Below are 19,933 nucleotides of genomic sequence, written 5' to 3'. Positions count from 1 at the left end.
AAGGAAAGAGTTAAGGAAAATTTGGATTTTACAAAAATTTATTGATAAACTATGTTGGTTCTCTGGATTCAACATCCTTGATTCAAGTTGCTTGGTTAGTTCCAGTGTCCTCTTTTATCTTTCTTTCTTTCTTTCTTTTTTTTTTTTTTTAATTTTTAGGAGGGAATACCAACCTTCATTTATACTTGGGTTTGAGTTCACAGCAATTTTTTTTTTAATGTTTATTTATTCTTAGAGAGAGAGAGCACAAGCAGGGGAGGGGCAGAGAGAGGGAGACACAGAATCTGGAGCAGGCTCCAGGCTCTGAGCTGTCAGCACGGAGCCCAATGCGGGGCTTGACTCATGAACACAAGATCATGACCTGAGCCAAAGTCAGCCACTTAACCGACTGAGCCACCAAGGTGTCCCTGAGTTCAGGGCCATCTTAAACAGTATAGTAAAGCAGGAAAAAGCACAGGTCCCGCAACCAAAGTTCAAATTCCAACACAAACATATTAACTATGTGACAACTGGCAAACATTATCTGGAGTTCCTTCAGTAAGGTGGAGAGAGTATCACCCCAGCTTCTTGTGTTCCAGGATTCTTTACCACAAAACTGGGGATTTGTTGTCTCGCAGCTTCAAAGAATGAAGAGGTGGACACAAAATAAGCAGCAGGCAAAAGTTTATTAGAATATAAGATTAGAAAGGAAGAACAGTAGGAAAGCTCTCTTTACAGAGAGGGGACATTCAAAAGTGACTGCCCAAGGATTATAGGCAAGGGTTCTTGTTTAATAAGGTTCTCTGGTCAGCCAATTCCCCTTCCCTTTCCCCTTGTTCCTTCTCAGGTTCTACCCTTATTGGCTTGATAGCTCTAGGTGCTGGGTTGTCCATTCCTGATTGGCTTGTTTCCATTGTATGAGGGATGGTCTATGGCCATAGTTAGGTCTCTTGTCAAATTCCAGAGGGGGAACCTAAGGGAAAGTAGGTGGGGTGTGTTACATTCTTAAGAGAAACCTTATGCCTGAGGGGACTTGCTGAGGTCAGACACTCTCAGCATTGTTCCAAAATAGGTGTTTTTTTCCCACCTGAGGACCTCAGGCCCTAATCTTTCCCTCTCTGCCTACTGAATCCTATCTTCTCCTATCACACTAGCAGCTGTTGCAGCCACATCCACCCCAGCCTGCTTCTCAGGCACTCTACCTGAAAGGCAACTGGGCTGAAAGACAGTGGGCTCTGTAAGTCTCCATTCTGCTGGTTAGCGTGGGACTTGGCAAGCTGTCGATCTTTTGATGGAGCCTCTAACTCCAAATGTTCACTAAAGGCAAGAAATAGGAACTCTAGAACTGATATAAGGGCCAAGTGAGAAAAACTGCACATAGGTCTTCAGTAAGTATTAATTATTTACAAGTGTTGCCCAGGACAAGGATGTGTCCAAAGTGCGCAACGATTTGCAAAGTCGGGTGCACAAGACAATCTGTTTGGTACAGAAAGAAAAAGATTGTTGTACCCCTTTTTATGTTTTTATCTCTCATCTTTTAAAATTTTTATTTTGTGTTTTAAAATTTACATGACATATTAATATGATAGTATTAATTGCAATGACTGGGTTCAGGGGAAAATGTTTTAACATTGCTAGGCATATCATACTAAAAACAAATATTGAAAACAAATACTATTTACATGACAATTTTATCTAATTCTTAAGCTTCTTGTAACATCATGATTCATCTGAAATAGGGCAGGAATGCCCAGAACAATGATCTAGTTCTGCTACAAACTCCAATGTGTGGAGGTTTTTCCCACAACACCAAACAATTCTTCTACCCCAGCTGGGTGCCCTGCAATGCAACTCAATTATGACACTACATGGAGCTAGCGTCAGATCCCAGATTAAGGGTTTAGTACTACAAGACTGCCCCACTTCCCCTATTTTAGATGCCAGACCAGATTGTCACCTTTGCTTCTGACTTACTGGCTGGGTTGAATTAGTTTGCTAGGGCAACTCACAGAACTCAGAGAAACAGTTTACTTACTAGATCACTGACTGGTTTCTTATAAAAGGATATAACTCAGGAACAGCCAAATGGAAGAGATCACAGGGTGAGGTATGGGGAAATGCCTTGGAGCTTCCATGCCCTCTCCAGGAAGACATGCCACTCTCCCCAAAATCTCTAGTGTTCACCAACCCAAAAGCTCTTTGAACCCCATCTTTTCTGGTTTTTATGGTGGCTTAATTGCACAGGTACAACTGATCAAATCAACCATTGGTATTTGAACTCAGTCTCCAGCCCCTATCCCCTCCCTGGAGGTGTGAGAATGGGGCAGTGGACTAAACTTTCCAACTCTAATTACAGGTTATTTCCTTAAGGACCATCCCTCACCCTAGGGGCTTTCCAGAAGTTACTTCATTAACGTAACAAAGGACGTCCTTTAGGAAATTCCAAGAGATTTAGGAGAGACAAAGCCTGAGCATGGAAGGAGCAGAGAGAGAGGGGGATACAGAGCCCAACATGGGACTTGAACTCACAAACCTTGAGACACTGACCTGAGCCAAAGTCGGAGGTTTAACCAAATGAGCCACTCAGGTGCTCCATCCCTTGTAATCTTGAATTCCTTACTTTACCTTATAAGATGAGGTTTGGAGTAGGGCTGCCAGATTTAGCAAACAAAAACAGCAATATTTGAGACATACTTATACTTTTCAGTATAACTGTTGTTATCTGAAATTCAAATTTATTGGTGTCCTATATTTTATCTAGCAACCCTTGGTTGGAGGTGTACTTGGCAACTTGTCCTTGTTTGGAGTCCACTTGTACTCAGCCAGCTAAGTGATTTCAGGCAAGTTACTTAACTTCTCTGGGCCTCACTTTCTTTGTACCCCTCCATTGTTGTGAGCATCCTTTTTATAGAGGATGTCAAGCACTTGCACATTTCTTGCACATAGTAGATAAGGTTCTTACTAAATTATAAGTATTATAATAATCACAGATGACCCTGTTACTTATAGTTTCAAGTATTACCTAGTTTTACCTAATGTTACCTAGTATTACCTAGTTTCACGTATTTTTGTACAAATCTAATCTCCTTTACTTTACTAGAAGGTGGGATCCACATATGCACAGACCTGCACATAATGGGTACATAATTGGTTGAATTCTGTATAAGTACAGTTTCTACCCAAGCACTTCTGTTGAGTCTGATTGACTGGCTACTTGGCTGGCCCCTTTGTCCAATTCTCCTATTCCCTTCCTTCCCTTTCCCCCATAAGAAGAATAAGGCTTGGTTCCTAAATTATTTCAAATAAGATAAGCCCTTGTGGAAACTGCTTCAGTCAGTTTTTACAGGCCAATAGATCCCACAGCATGCATATGATTTACCGTTCATATTAAATTGAAAAGCTCCCTTGTGTAATTCTTTGGAACTACTGATGAAAATGAAAGGCATTCACCAGAACTGTTGTAAAGATTTAATGACACTTGCATTCAAGCTGCTGAAAGTAAATAATTATGATGCTGGGTTGCTATTCTTCTGCTGAGTTTAGACAGTTTAAAACAACTTGTCCTGTGTTAGCTTGACATTATTAATTCAAGGTGTGTGAACAATCTCCATCAGAACTGTGGGCAACATATGATGGAAACTTAGACATTTTTTTATAGATTTATGAAGCATAACAAGGATTTGGAAGAGGGGACCCTCAGGACAGTGACAGGGGATGGTGAGAAGGACTTCCTGGAAGGCTCACCTGTCCAGATCACCCTATGAGAGGGAGAGGTGCCCAGGAGAAAGCACCACCAAAAGTCACAGCAAGCCCAACTCTGGATGGTTTGTGTGTCACTGTACCAAGGCATGTCACTCGTCTTCCAAGCCAGATCTTTGTCCTGCCCCCACTTGCTATCAAGAAGGAAAAGAAAAGTGAAAAATAAAGACTGAGTGTGAATTTGTGTGTGTGTGTGTTTTTTTAAAAGGTCCTTGACCTTTCAACTTCCCCCATTTCAACTCTGCTATTACTAAGTATCCCACTGGGTCACCCATTCTCCTCAGGTGTTCTGGGACCTCTGTCAGGTATCCCCTGAAGGGGAGAAAAAAATTTTCCTGGGTCCAAGATCCTTCTAGCTGGACTAAGAATGAAATTTACAGGGTTGCCTGGGTAGCCGAGTCAGTTGAGAGTCCAACTCTTGATTTCGGCTCAGGTCACGATCCCTGGGTCGTGGAATTGAGCCCTGTGTCAGGCTGTGCACTGAATGTGGAGCCTGCTTGAGATTCTCTCCCTCTCTCTCTCTCTCTCTCTCCCTCTGCCCCTCTCCCCCACTTGTGTACTCTCCCTCTCTCTAAAATGAAAAAATAAGAATTAAATTTACATGAGACAGATTAACGTGAAAAAAACCCAGTTGCATTAGGTACACACAGAGACCCAATAATGAAATTGAGACCCAAAGAAATGACCAGAGCAAGCAGTTTTTATACTTTTTACCCAAAGAAACAATAAATCTGTGAGGCATTGACAGGACAAAGAAAACTTAGCTTTAGGAACTTCAATTAGTAAGGAATTCTAAACAGAATTTGGGCTGTGGTAGTAAATTAGTAAAAAGTAACAAGGGTTGTTCACACAGCCTTCTTGGCTCTAAATTTCCTATCTCTGGCAATTAGGATGTCTCTTTACTTCTTGTGCAGGGAGGGTAGCTTTCACAGGGGAGATTTATTTCCTGCTTTCAGGGGGACGGGGGACTGTCTGAGTGTCCTTCTTGCACAGGCTATCTCTTAAGTAACTTTTATTCAAAATAATCAATATGCCAAAGTGGTACATTTTGGGCAGCTTGCCCTTGGCCCCTACAGCTCTGTATGCAGGCTGCAGAGGAGCCAAAGTCAGGGAACTGGGAAGTCAGTCCTGAGTCCTAGCACATAGGCTTGAGCCATGAACAAATGAACTTAATTGAACTTTTGTGTATGTGGACGATCATTCTCTTCCACAGCATTATCAGACAGCATTTCCCATGTACTTGACTAATGGAGGGATTTTCCATCTGATTCCGGGTGTTCCATGTTGAAAGCTAAAGGGAGATCCCTGCATTTGGCAAAAAAGACAGAATGCATAGGCAGATGCCAGGTGCATTTCTCCATGCTGGCCAGAAAACAGTACAGAGGGCTGCGTTTGATAAACCCATTTGGCTCAAAGCAGGAAATGAGTCCTACATGGACGGCTGCTGTCGGTCTCTCCAGAGCAGCTCCCATCTGCTTCACCTAGCTTACTGTGCTTCACTTCACCCTGAGCCTTGAGTGCCACCCTTTGCTGCTGGCTCAAGACACACTAGGAAAGACTCTGTGTGGACCACTGAATTGTAATTCCATCTTCTATTTCTGTCTACCCATTTTTGTGGGATTTCCTGTCCTTTCACAAGCTATTTAAGTGATGCTCAGGAAACATGGTTCAGACTTGTGAGCTCATCGAATGCGTGGTTAGAGTCCAAGGGCTTTTCTGACGCCCTTTCTGTGGGACGTGTTTTGGAGAACTCAGTGACTCTTGGTGCAATGACGGCTTTTGGTTTCCTTATCTCTCAAATGAAGATTTGGATGCGATGACTTTGGAGTGTCTTCCATCTCTAATATTCTGTGAGCTTCTGGAATGGAATTATAGGTATGAATATACTATAAAGCACTATAAAGTAGGTGTCACTACTGTTATTATGTTTTCCTCTGAATCATATCACAAACTAAGATGTAGCACAATGCCTATTTCTCTCAATAATTCCTTCAAATTGACCAATTTTTAAAAATGATAATTGAGATAATTGAATGTCTTCCCAAAGAACTCATCAGTCTTATAGCTTTAGCATTAACTTTCGTTCATTTAACAGATATTCCTTTGTAGGCTGTGTGCTAGACATAATGGATATTAATAATAATCATAAAACCAGATTTGTTCTTGAAGTGTATATAATCTAGCTGAGAACACAGACCTTAAATAAGTATTTAAAAGTATGATGAGTATTACAAGGAAGGACAAGATTCTACAGAAATGTAAAATGGGGGCACCCATCCTTGTTTGTGTGGGTAAGAAAAGTTTTTTGCCAGGAGTAACTATCCAGATTAATAATAACAGCTAACATTACTGAGTATTTATCATATGTCATCATGTTATGTGCATTATTTCATCTAAACTTCACAAGAGCCCCATCAGGCAGGGTCTATTATTGTTTCTACTTACAGACCAAAAAAAAAAAAAAAATCAAAGCAGTGAAAAGGCTAACAGCAGTTGGAGAGTTGGAGACACCTGATATGAGTGCAGGTAGTTATACACCATGTTCTTTGCTGACTCTGGGGTAGAAGAAATGACAGACAAGCCTGGAGACAAAGGCTGCGTCAGATCCTGCAGGTCTTGATGGACTGTGTGAAATTGCACTGGAAGAAAGCATCAACTGGTTACTACTCTTGGGAGGGAGTTTCTCATTGTCCCTCTGTTCCTCAAGATAATAATGTGTTTGTAAAAGAAAAACAAGCTGCTTTATCATTCAGAAAAGAAGGAGATGGGATGGTTTATATACAGCCAGAGGTATTAGGGTTTGTGAGAAATAGAATTTCTCTGAAGTAAAATTTTCTCATAAGTAAGATAGATGGCATAATCTAATTTTCTAATAAGCTTTGAGTAATAAAACTCTATAATGATCTTAATAAAATTCTACCTGATATCTATCAGATGGCAATAATAGTGAATATTCACTGTTTTAATAATAGAATTATTCTAGCTAAAGTTACAAAGGCATTGATTCTAGCAGGTTCTTTTTCTCAATACTTAGAATTACTTTTTAGGGGAAAAGTGGGAATAATAAATATTATAATAGCAGAAGGGAGTAATTTTATTTCTGACATTTTAAGCACAGCTCTAAAAAGTTTAACTTAAACATTTCTTAGCTGGGAATGACTTAACATTTAGGAGATGAATTTTCTGGGCAACATTTAGATTCTTCAGTATTATTAGAATGTTTCCACCTTGACTTCAAAAGAAACAATTTAAGTGTGTCCAATATTACTTTATCTAGGTGCATACCAGAGCATCTTTAATTATTAGGAATTGCATGCTACTAAAGCGTAATTAATTATAAGTCAGTTACCTGGACTTCTCAATTAACTTGAATTTCTTTTTGTATTGTATCTAAGGCATAAGGGAAATTGCCAGATAATAAAGTGTTAAAAAAAAAAAAAAAGAAAAACAAAAACACCTGACATATATTTTAAGACTAAAACATGTCATGCTGACTGTGCACCTCAGGCCAAGATTCTGTGCATTCAAATTCTACTACTCTTGGGATTAAGAGCATGAATTTGGAAATCAGATGGGCCTGGGAGAGTTTTTATTACATTCACTATTTGTCTCCAGGCAGGTTATTTAATTTCTTGATAGCTCAATTCATTCATCTGCACAAAAAGGATAATAATACCAGTCTTGCTGTAATGTAGGAAGAGTCAAAGGGATTGCATAAGTAAAGCAAAGAGTCACTTCATGACAGGTGCTCAGGAAACTGAAATCATTTAAAACCAAGATTTAGTCATCCCATTATCAGAAATAATCAAAAAAAAGTGACATTACATTTGGTATTCAGTACTAACTCCTATAAAAAATTATGCCTTCAGATTTTCAAAAATTACCCTTAACAATGATGGTTAAAATTAAAATATTTCTTGGTTAACCTTTCGTAAATTACAATTACAATCAGGTAACTAGAATGCCCAATTTAGAAAATATTCAGGTTAATATAAACTTGATTGTTTATAGTATTCAGAAACTATAGTGTTTTATCTACAAAAAAATAGGATCATCTTTTCGAAGTCAATAGAATTGTCAACTCTAATTTTAGCAAAGTTTAAATAGACTTCCAGGTAGGAATTAGTGCTGTTTTTTTCTGCCTTTTTAGGCTAACTCTGAGTTCTTCAAATCTTACTGTCTCATGCATGCCTTCTAATTAATTTCTTAGTTTTGTTCTTTGTTGAATATGTATTAGCACCTTTACTTTTGCAGGGCTAATAGATGTTTTTCTTGACTAATTTTGAATGGTTCTGAATTTTCTTTTCTTTTGCATTTGGGGCAAAAACAGTCATATCACATAGATATGACTTTGAAAAGATCGATTTTTCAAATATAAGTCATACCATATATACATAGTAACACCTGTGTAAAATACTTACTAATCTATCTGCTTGGTCAATACAGATTTTGGGGTAAGGTACTATTTCCCCAAAATGTGCACTTTAGATGGTAACACAACTTTTATTATTTTTATTTTAAAAGTTATATATTTTAAAGAATATTAATATATACCTTCTACTTATAGGAAATGATACCAGTTTGCCATTTATTGATAATAATTCTAAAGATTTCTTCTTAAATTGTTTAAGTAAAAAACATTAGGAATTGAACATATATTATTCATATGCAACAAAAATTGTGCAGATGATACATGAGGAGGTGAAACCAGGGAAATAGGAATATTGTTGCTCTTAACTGCACGACTTGGGTGAGTCATTTCACTATTATTTTTTCCACTTTACTTTTCTAAGCCTCAGTTTCTTCATCTACAAAATGGGAATTGGACCTTATAATCACCCCATCAACTGTAAGCATCCTTCTGACCACACTTAACTCATCTTTCTCTCACAACTACCAGGATAGTGAGGGAAACACTACCATGTGGCTCACTGCATGACTGTAAGATTCGGTAAGTTAACTGAAATGCCTTCACTTCTACCATTGGAAGATGCCTCTCGGTCTACAGTAATAGACTATATATAGTAATTTTCTTTTCAGTTGCCTACTCATAGAGATACATTGTATAGCCACAAGCCGAATATTTAAACATTGTGTTTTTGTTTTGTTTTTGTTTTTGTTTTTTGTGCCCTGGACATGTGAGGTGCAATGAAGGAAACAAGAGAAGTGTCAGAAATGGTGAATGTCCTCAAGGAGTTTACAGTTTCCCTGGGAAGGCAGTAAGAGGGCAAGTTAGGCATTTAGGTGAGCAAATATAATTGTATATGGGGAATTTTACCCAGGATGGGAGGTGAAAGCTGTTAGCAAGTTTAAGGAGGAGAATGGGACATGACCTGAAGGGAAGAGGACTTAAAAATAAAGGGTAAGAAGGAGAACATTCTAAGCTGGGTTAGCTGTGTGTATAAGGTCTCAAAAGTGATATTTTTAAATGTATAATTTAGCAAACTTACCAGAAAAAAGGAAAATAATAATACCTGTTTACTCTTGATTTGCAAGCTAACATGCTTGTTGGTTGAGTCATTTTGTTAATTATATCTTGTCACCCATGATTAAGTTATTAACCATGTCCTTTTTTTATTTTCCAAAATATTCTCTAACTATAAAGATCTTGACCTGGGCGACTGGGTGGCTCTGTTGGTTAGGCGACCGACTTCAGCTCAGGTCATGATCTCGCAGTTTGTGAATTCGAGCCCCACGTTGGGCTCTGTGCTGACAGCTCAGTGCCTGGAGCCTGCTTCAGATTCTGTGTCTTCCCCTCTTTCTACCCCTCCCCTGCTCATGCTCTGTGTCTCTCTGTCTCTCAGTAATAAATAAATGTTAAAAAATAAAAATAAATTAAGAACTTGACCAACTAAATTACTTTATTTCTTTTGCTTGTTTGTTTTGTAAGTGTGGTGTGGCTAGGGGGAGGTAGGGGGAAGGACTGCCAACTAGGATTTCATTTATTTCTTTTTAAGAAATTCTAAGCTGGCATAAGAAAATGGGAAGGGGTGCAGACAAGTGAAGCATGATCAGATGCCACTGGTGGAGGCTGGCACCTGGCTGATGACTGCAAAGTGTACCCAGGCTATAAAGAAAACCCTGGCTAATGAATGTGCCCCACTGTGTTTTGTGACTGATTAAAAGAGGACAAAGAAAGGGCCAGTAAGAGTAGGTAGAAGCCAGGAGCCTTCAACAAGAGGTTGCTGTTACCTTGCCAAAGAAGATATCTAGATAACCAGGGACAGGCAGCTTCTGAGCCACTTGCCATTCTTAAGCTTCATGCCTTTGCATGACTGGTTGTTTCCATGTATCATCTTTCATTTCCCTCTTTCCTCCTTTAGTTAACCTTATAATTGAGGAAATCATTAAAGAAGAATTTCATCCTATCAAAAAATATGTGTAATTGAAACGATGATCAATTTGGCTTCATTAGGGAAGCATATTTCAAAGTAACAAGATTTATTGACATATATTAATGTTAGTGTTGAGCTATGTATAATATCTACAGATCTCTGTGGCTATACATATTAGGAAACCAATAATCCTATAAGTGAAGCTACAGATATTTTTTATGTATTGATAAATAAGAGGAATTGATGGCAAAATCTCTAGATAGATATTTTTAAAACTACTTCTTGGAAACTCAATTAAATGTTAAAGTTTTTTTTTTTTTTTCCAAGTTTCCTCTAGTCACCTGAAACCACATACTCCTTAAATCCCCAAACTTCAAAATGTATTCACTTCCTTCCGCTGACATTATTTGCAAATAAGGAAGAAAACAAACCCCAGCTCAACAAAACCTAACATTTCAGGGAGTTAGGGCCCTCCAAACATCATAATATAATATAATTGCTATCATTTGAAAGGTCAGTGACATTTAGGGCTGTCTCGGTCAAAAGCACTCACCTCAGGCACAGATTTGATGGCAGCCTAAGCAGATTTGCTAATCCTTTGGTCCTCAGCACAGTTGCTTGGAATGAAGTACTAGGCCTGGTGCAAAATACGAGTTCCCATGGTTATAGGAGACAAAAGACAGCGGAGCGGGCACCCTGGACTGGAGGCTAGTTGAACAGAGCTGAAGGGGACTCTGGCAGGCTGGAGAAAAGAGAATGATCCAAGACAAAGAAAAGCCTTGAACTTTCTATGAATTGTTGTTTCTTTCCTATTTCTCTCCCTTTGTTATCTCCCTAATCTGTTACCTAACCTTTCTTTCTTTTGTTGTGGGAGTGACTAAAGGTTTCAAGTCAGCATTCCACAAAACATAGAAAAATTTTAATTTTTTGAGTAACTGATAATAAACTTGCTGTCATAACTTCCTTGCTTAGGTACTGAGGGAGGAGAAAGGGGAATCTATTTGATCTCCTCAAGTAAAATATCCCAGTGCAAACTGATACTGCTTTAAATCTTAGACTTTCCGAAAAACTTAAATCTCTCCCCCTCCTGCTCAGGCTAGTTTTTGTTCAGCAGCAGCTGCTACTGCTGCTGTTGGAAATAGTGAGTTGCTGGGCCTTGGCATGTCCTGTATTCCTCATCCTTCTCGTTATTTCCCTGTTTTTAACTTTGAGCTGCATTCTCTGCTGAAGCAGCAATAGAGCTGGAGGGCACGGAAACCATCTTCCTACAAGAGTGAAGGCAGTCTACGGAAGCTACAAGCCTGGGTATGGTCATTCCGTTGTTGAACCCTGCTGTGTGCCAATTCCCTGGTCTGGTTCCTGGCATGATGGTGCAGACTCAGCCACAGCTGGGTCCATTTGGGTGCAGAGAAGTGCCCATGACTTAGTCCCTGACCATTCTGTTTTTGTGGTCTCTGCTAAAATGGGGTTGCAGGGTAGGTGGCATACAGAATGTTCATGGGCAGCATTCAGCTCTAAAATGTAACCAACCCAAAAGATCATTGGAGGACAGTCAAACTTTCCTGTGGCTCTTGCCAACAGTACATGCTGTATCCCTTCAGGCTGGGCAACTCAGTTTTGTATAGTCAAAACAAAGGCAAGCTATTGGCTTCCCTCCCTTGGTTAATCTCATTTGGGTCACAGAAACCAGCTGAGTTCTTGCTTTGATACCCAAAGCCACAGAGAACTGGAATGGCAATATCCTCACTTTCTCTTTCCTTGGTGTACTCCATGCTATGGTCCCCTCTCATTTTATTGGCCTACTGCTGAGCTCTTGCTGTCGAAAATATCTAGATAAGCAAATGGCACCATTCCTTAATTTCCAGAAACATCTCCAAACTTCAGAGGATTTTTGTACAATGTGCTTAATTACTCAGTTCAGAGGAAAAGAAGGCATACTAGCAGTAGTTTAGTTGGGTCTAGCTGGTAAAGTAGACAACACTTAAAAAAGGTATCATAAAGTAAAATTAACTTTTGTGTATGTGTATATGTACATGTGCATGTGTACACAGTTCTATGAATTTTAACATATACATATATATAAATAAATATACATATATAAAATATACATATATAATACATAAATATACATAAATAATACATATGCATGTAAATTTGTGCAACCAACCACTACTATAATCAGGAATGGTTACATCACTCCAAAACCTCACTTGCACTATTCTTTTATAGATATACCTCCCTCTCACCCATAATCCCTGGAAATAATTGATCTCTTCTTTCATACAATAGTTTTGTCCCTTCAAGAATGTCATAAAAATTGAATCACAAAGCATGTAATTTTTTGAGATTTGCTTCTTTCACTCAGCTAGTCTGAAGGATTTTGAGATTCAACCAAGTTATTAGTTATTGCATGCTATCAACAGTTCTTGCTTTTTAATGCTGAGTATTCCCCTGTATGGGTGTTCCATACTTTGTTCATCTATTTAGCCTAGGAAGATATTGGGTTGTCTCCAAGTTTTAGTGATTATGGATTTAGCTGCTAAAAACATTCATGTACAGGTCTTATATGACATTAGTTTTCATTTCTCTGGGAAAAAGACTCAGCAGGGAGATTGCTAGGTCATATGGTAAGTATATGTTTAATTTTATAAAAACAAAACAAAGCAAAACATAACCGCCAAGGTGTTTTCCCAGAATGGTTCTACCATTTTGCATTCCCATCAGCAATACACGAGAGATCCGTTTTTCCTCATCCTTGCCAGGATTTGGTATTTTCTTTGTTTTTGTGTTTATGCCATTCTAACATGGGTGTAGTGGTATTGCTTTATGGTTTTAGCTTTCACTTCCCTAATGGCTATCTTTATAACTTCTTTAGTGAAGTAATTATTCAAGTCCTTTGCCCATTTTTTTCCTATCAGCCCATTTATTGAGGTTTTTTCCCTTCTTTCTTTTTCCTTTTTTGAGTTTTGATGTTTTTCTATATATTCTAGATCTAAGTTCTTTGTCTGGTATGTGGCTTGTAAACATTTTATCAATCTGTAGCTTATCTTTTCATTTTCTTAACAGTGTCTTTCACTAAACAAAAGTTTTTAATTTTTCATGAACTATAATTTATTGTATTTTTTTCTTTTATAGATCATGCTAATGGAATATCATGTCTAAGACTCTTCGTCTAAGCCTAGGTCATGATATTTTTCACTTCTTTTAAAAGTTTTATGGTTATGGGACACCTGGGTGGCTTCACCAGTTAATTTTTGTAGTTAATTTTTGTGTGTGAGATTTATTTATTAAGTTTATTTATTTATTTTGAGAGAGAGAGACAGAGCACACACGTACAACGTGGACAGGGGAGGGGCAGAGAGAGAAGAAAAGACAGAGAATCCCAAGCAGGCTCTGCGCTGTCAGCATGGAGTCCAATACAGGGTCCATCTCACAAGTCCATGAGATCATGACCTGAACTGAAATCAAGAGTCAGACGTTCAACTGACTGAGCCACCCAGGAACCCCTGTGTATGAGAGTTAAACTGAGGTATACTTTTTTTTTAATAAAGATGACCTATTTTTCCAACATCATTTGTTGAAAGGGTTATACTTTCTCTATTGAATTGCTTTTGCATTATTGTTAAAAATGAAATAGTCATATTTGTGTGGGTCTGTTTCTGGATTCTTGACCCATATATATTTCTTCATGAATAAAACTCTTATTACTGTAGCTTTAAAGTCTTAAAATTGGATATGGGATTCCTCCAACTTCATTATTCTTCAAAACTGTTTTAACTATTCTAGTTCCTCTGCCAGTCATATACATTTTAGAATCAGTTGGTTTATGTCTTCAAAAAATCCTGCCTGTATTTAGATTGGTATTGCATTAAATCTATAGATCAACTTGGTGAAAATTGGCATCTTTTCCATGTTGACTATTACAATTAATTAACAAGTATGTCGCTATTTATTTTGGTCTTCTTTGATTTTTTAAAATGGATATTTTGTATGTTTTGGCATATAGCTCCTGAATATTTTTTTAGACTTTACCTAACTAAATATTGCAATTTTGGGCATTATTATACATGGCATATTTAAAAAAAAATTTTTTAATGCTTTTATTTTTTTTGAGAGAGACAGAGAGAGAGTAAGAGTGGGGGAGGGGCAGAGAGAGAGGGAAACGTAGAATTTGGAGCAGGCTCCAGACTCTGAGCTGTCAGCACAGAGCTCAACGCGGGGCTCGAACTAACAAACTGTGAGATCGTGACCTGAGCCGAAGGCAGACACTTAACTAACTGAGCCACCCAGGAGCCCCAAATGGCATATTTTTTTTAGTGTTGACTCTTTTCTTTTTTAAATTACAGTCAAATACACATAACATAAATTTTAACATTTTAACCACTTTATTTTATTTAATTTAAGTAAACTCTACCCCCAACCTGGGGCTTGAACTCATGACCCTGAGATCAAGAGTCATATGCTCTACGAACTGAGCCAGCCAGTTGCCCCCACATTTTAACAATTTTAATGTACAATTCAGTGGCATCAAGTACATTCATAATGTGGTACAACCATCACCACTATTTAGTTCCAGAACTTTTTTATTACCCCAAAAGTAAACATTATTTTTTAAACCTCAGTTTTCAATTGTACATTATTAGTATATAGAATTAAGACTTTTGTGTATCTTGTGACCTTTCTAAATTCACTTACTAGTTCCAGGAGTTTTATTGTAGATTTCTTGGGATTTTCTACAAAGACAATCATGCAGTCTATATATGAGGATAGTTTTAATTATTCCTTTTCAATCCATTGAGATTTTTATTTTATTTTTTATTGAAAAATTTCCCATTTCATTCTTCTTTATATCTTCTGATACTTTCTATTTTAATGTTTCTTTCAAGAATGTTTGTAATTACTTATTTGAGCACTTTTATAATAGCTGTTTAAAGTCTTTTGTCAGATAGTCCAGCATCTATGTCATCTTGTTGTCATGTGCTGATTATCTTTTCCCTCATGAGTTAACATTTTCCTGATTCTTTGTAGGCCAAGTAATTTTAGATTGTATCCTGAACATTTTGAATATTAATTTATGAGACTCTGAGAACTGTTCAAATCATATGAAGAATATTATTTTTGTTTTAGCAGATAACCAACCTGGTTAAGTTCAGGCTAGAATTTCAACCCTCCTTTTGTAGTCTGTGGTTCCAACGTCAGTTCAATTTTCAAAGCTCTTGCAGAACTATTTAGATTTATCTCACAGTTGTACCGCTCAGTGGTCTGTGGGGGGCCTGGGTGGAGTTTGCCCATTAAATCAGTTCTCAGAGTCTGATTTGCTAATTAATTAGGATCAAATCCATGCATGGGCAGGACAGGATTGCGCCTAGCAGTTCATGAACAATTTTATGTAGAGTTAGTTTCCCAAGATGCTCCCTCTTCACTACTCCCTAGTATTTTCCAGTTCTCTAGTTTTCTCTTTTTGATCCCCTAAGCAGAAACTTTCTACTTCCACAACTGCACTCTATTTGGGCCAGGTGACAGGAGGAGATGTGTGAGAGAGAGGATGACAGAGAAAGAGAAAGAGAGAGAGAGATGAAACAAAAGGAAGCAATGGAATTTGATCCCACTTCTGAGAGCTACAACTCCATTGAACAGAGAAAACGTCTCTCTCCCTTTGAGGTTTGGAGTTTGGGCTCCAGCTGTTGCCACTGCAATCACTGCTGTCACCATTGCTGCAAGATAATCTGGAGAGTGGTATTAACAGGGAATCTTACCTAGTACCTGAGAAATTGGAGAAAATAAGAAACAAAGAGATGATTTCCCCCACACCCTCTGAAATTTAGTAGATCCCTTCATTGCTTTTTAAGCCAGAACTAGAGTCCTTCTGATCTCTGTATGCATCACAGTGCTCACTTCCACATTTCCAGCTACCTCAAGTTCAGGCTGCAGGATACTGGAGGGAAAATAAAATGGTAGACTCACCAACAGCTCAGTGCTATTTTGAATTCTAGTGTTCTTCCCTGATCTGCCTGCTAATATATATTTCCTTTGTCAGGTCTTTAAATATTTGAGCCATGTTTTCTGTCTAGGTTTTATTGTTGTCTTTAGTGAGAGAATGGGTGGTATGTGCTTATGCCATCATACCTAGAAACAGAACTTCTGACAAGTTTTGCATGACATAATTTTTTTAACCCAACCAATTTTGATTTGAAGAAGTGTTAATTAAAGTATCATATAGAATTAGAAGGAAATATTACTGGATCTATACTCTTTCCATGCCTCAGCTTTCTCTTCTGAAAAGTGATGATAATAATAATTTTTACTTTACAGAGTTATGAGATTTAGATAAGGTAATGTATATGTTTGTGCCTCAAACAGTGTTATATAAGCTTTTATTATCATCATCATGTACCATTAAAAAGAAGATGTTAATCACTTTTGTAAGATAAGATCTATGTTTGAAATTTCAAATATATGTGCAATGAGAGATAAAAAGACAAAAAATTTTAAGCAATTATATAGAAATGTATATATACATTTCCTATAAATGTAGGAAAATTTTTGAATAAACATAATGTCAATTTTATACTTATGTGTGAAAGGTAAACAAGCAAAATACAATGAAATTTATATGTGAAATTTAAGCAATAAAAAATCCACTGAAAATTTGGAGTTTTTTCTTTATTATAGATACCTATTTGTAAAAATAAACCATGATTTTCCTTGAAGCTTATTGCAAATGTGAGTTTTCTTATTAGATGAAAGTATAATTTCTCATTATTTGTCTGAAGAAATATCAAGAATTGAAAACTCATTGAATTCTAAATGCTGAAAAAATTAGGAATCCCTGTTAATACCACTCTTTGATTTGGGAAAGCACTGAGTCTTAGTGTTCAAACTAGTAACAGTTTACATTTGGTTGATTGAATTTCCCTAAAAAAGTCCTGTCCAAAGTGTTTGAGAAGTGTCCCTTCCATTCTTCCTGTTTTTTACACACAGGAACAGTCACACTAACAATTCTATATATTTTGTCAGACTGTTCTCAGACATTCTTGGGGTTAGTCTTTAAGTCAGAGATGGGACATACATTTGCAGTTTTTCAAAGGAGCATAGCCATAATTTGATTAGCTGACATCATTCTTTAATTTAATTCATATCTCTAAAATGTCACCATAGTTGAACCCTGTTTCTCCTTAGAAATATTTTCTTCAGAAGTAAACAAAATTAACCCATTACCATCAAAACTGTGCCTGCTTGAATTATGCAACTACTGCATGTATGGTCTTAGTGAAAGACATGACTTGCAACAGCTTCTAGTATTTTCTGTTCATCTCCAAGAGGCAGTTTCAATAACCTTTCTACCTGTATGTTGTATCTTACCTGATACCCTCTCCCTACTCTCAGTAGTCATCCCCCACCTGTATAGTCCCAACTGGAAGAGAGCAGCTTTCACAATTCCTGCATTCTACCATTCTTCCCTTATGTTAACAGAGCTAGCTCAAGAGAAGACTACAGAGGAGTGGGCACTTTCTGAATACTGGCATTAAGCATCTTCCCTTATGCTGGGGAGAAGAGGGCACAAAGTGTGCCCTTTATGTCACTGACCTCTGGGGAGAAGTGAAAATTACAGTGTGGTTTGGGTTTTCAGGGATTACCTCTAAGACTCCTCTGGAGACCCCAAATTTCCCTTCCTTCAGACTCCTTCCTATACAGTCAGCTTGCAGGCCCCTCAACTTTAATTTGTCTCTCCTAGCAACTTAAGAGTGTAAGAAAAGAGAGGAACAGTAGTTGCCAGTCAAAGAGTGAGGGGTGACAAGGGGAAGGCAGTCTTTTATTAAGAGAAGATGAATGCTAACTAGTTGCTCTTGGACCTGAGTTCTGCACTTCTCTGTTGCTAGACATCCTGTCCATTCAAACCACCCATGAATACATAGCATTGCCTTGAGGAAAGCCTTGAATATCTATGGATTGGATCAGACACTTTCACAATAACCAGTTTTCTGACTTCTATGGGGAAATTATTTGACCTAACAGTGTTTTCAGGAAATTTTAGTCATTTATATATTGTCTTTGTGATTTTTTCCATAAGTAAATATATCTGAAGTCAAGATTTGATGTTCTCATTACATGCTTTCTAATATATGTTAAAATAAGTACATCTAGCTATCAAAATATTATCTCTAGGGTGGGACACATGTATCAGTATTTCACAGATCCCTGGGTGATAATAATGTCTAGTCCATATTGTTGAGACCTCATGCTTTAGAGGGTCGGAGGGGTGCCTGCGTGGCTCATTCAGTTAAACATCCAACTTCAGCTCAGGTCTGATCTCACCATTTGTGAGTTCAAGCCCTGTGTCAGGTTCTGTGCTGACAGCTTAGAGCCTGGAGCCCACTTCAGATTCTGTGTCTCCCTCTCTCTCTGACCCTTCTCCACTCACACTCTGTGTCTCTCAAAAATAAATAAACATTAAAAAATTTTTTAAAAAATAAAGAAAAGAAGATGAGATGTTGTACATGAATGTCTACTCTATTGGCTGGCACATAAATGTTGTCTTTCTTATACTTCTACTAATATATATGGATATTTCCTTTTACCCTTTCACTGATGAACAGCTGAAAAATCTCAAATTATAAATAAATGTGCTTTAATAAGGTGATATACTCTAAATATATGCCTTCGTTGGCTTCTACCAGTAAAATCATGTACATCTTGATTTCATAATACTGAGAGTAAATGGCTTATGTTTTTTCAATGGTGGTTACTTGAAGCTGTTTTCTGTAGGAGAATGATATCACCAGTAAGCATATGGCTGAATGCCTAGACGGAAGGTGGTCAGTTGGCCACAAAATCCAAGGAAAGTTTTTTTCTTTGTGGTTCCATCAGGCTCTTGGCATATAATTGTGAACTTTTAGGGTTTCTACCCTCTTCTGGCTTATGGTCTAATGAAGGAGAAAGACCACAAATAAAACAGGAAACTTTAAACAGAAAATAGAATTACAAATTGAGGAAAGTACTACAAAAATAAAAGAATAGAGAACTGTGGGTGAAAATAATGGGAGCATACTTTACATTCAGTAGTTTGAAAAAATCTCTCTGAAATAAAAATATTTATGCTCTAAGAACTAAAAATAGTTTATTTTTGCTTTTGTTTCCCTTGCTTCAGGAGACATATCTAGTAAGAAGTCACTATGGCCAATGTCAAAGGGGTTGCTACCTGTGTTTTCTTCTAAGATTTTAATGGTTTCATATCTCACATTTAGGTCTTTAATCCATCTTGAATTTATTTTTGTGTATGGTGCAAGAAACTGGGCCATTTTCCTTCTTTTGCATGTTGCGATCCAGTTTTTCCAGCACCATTTGTTGAAGAGACTGTCTTTTTCCCATTGGATATTCTTCACTACTTTGTTGAAGATTATTTTACCATATAGTTGTGGGCTCATTCTGAGTTTTCTATTCTGTTCCATTGATCTATGCATCTATTTTTGTGCCAGTACCATACTGTCTTGATGACTACAGCTTTGTAATATAACTTGAAAGTCTGGAATTGTGATGACTCCAGCTAGGCTTTTTTTTTTTTTCAGCGTGGCTTTGGCTATCTGGGATCTTTTGTGGTTCCATACAAATTTTAGAATTGTTGGTTTTAGCTCTGTGGAAAATACTACTGGTATTTTGATAAGGATTGCATTAAATGTGTGGATTGCTTTTGATAGTAGAGACATTTTAACAATATTTGTTCTTCCAATCCATGAGCATGGAATGTCTTTCCATTTCTTTGTGTCATCTTCAATTTCTTTCATCAGTGTTTATAATTTTCAGAGTACAGATCTTTTATCTCTTTGGTTAGGTTTATTCCTAGGTATCTTATTAATTTTGGT

General features: G+C 37.4%; 1 protein-coding gene and 1 long non-coding RNA gene across 3 annotated transcripts in view; one reads left to right on the top strand and one right to left on the bottom strand.

Annotated features, from left to right (window-relative positions):
* PSD3 (pleckstrin and Sec7 domain containing 3) overlaps window positions 1-19,933 on the top strand; it is a 727,438-nt gene that overhangs the window by 90,687 nt on the left and 616,818 nt on the right. The window lies entirely within an intron of this gene.
* Window positions 4,515-19,933, bottom strand: part of LOC122217553 — a 55,620-nt gene continuing 40,201 nt past the window's right edge. The window contains exons 3-5 of the long non-coding RNA XR_006201572.1: window positions 10,627-10,815; window positions 6,277-6,377; window positions 4,515-5,596 (exon numbers count right to left, since the gene is read on the bottom strand). This is a non-coding gene — a long non-coding RNA (uncharacterized LOC122217553). The remainder of the gene's footprint in view (window positions 5,597-6,276; window positions 6,378-10,626; window positions 10,816-19,933) is intronic.

Source organism: Panthera leo, chromosome B1 (genome assembly GCF_018350215.1).
Source record: "Panthera leo isolate Ple1 chromosome B1, P.leo_Ple1_pat1.1, whole genome shotgun sequence".
NCBI lineage: Eukaryota > Metazoa > Chordata > Mammalia > Carnivora > Felidae > Panthera > Panthera leo.
Note: the sequence above shows the minus strand (reverse complement) of the source record. Positions and strands in the feature narration are given on the sequence as shown.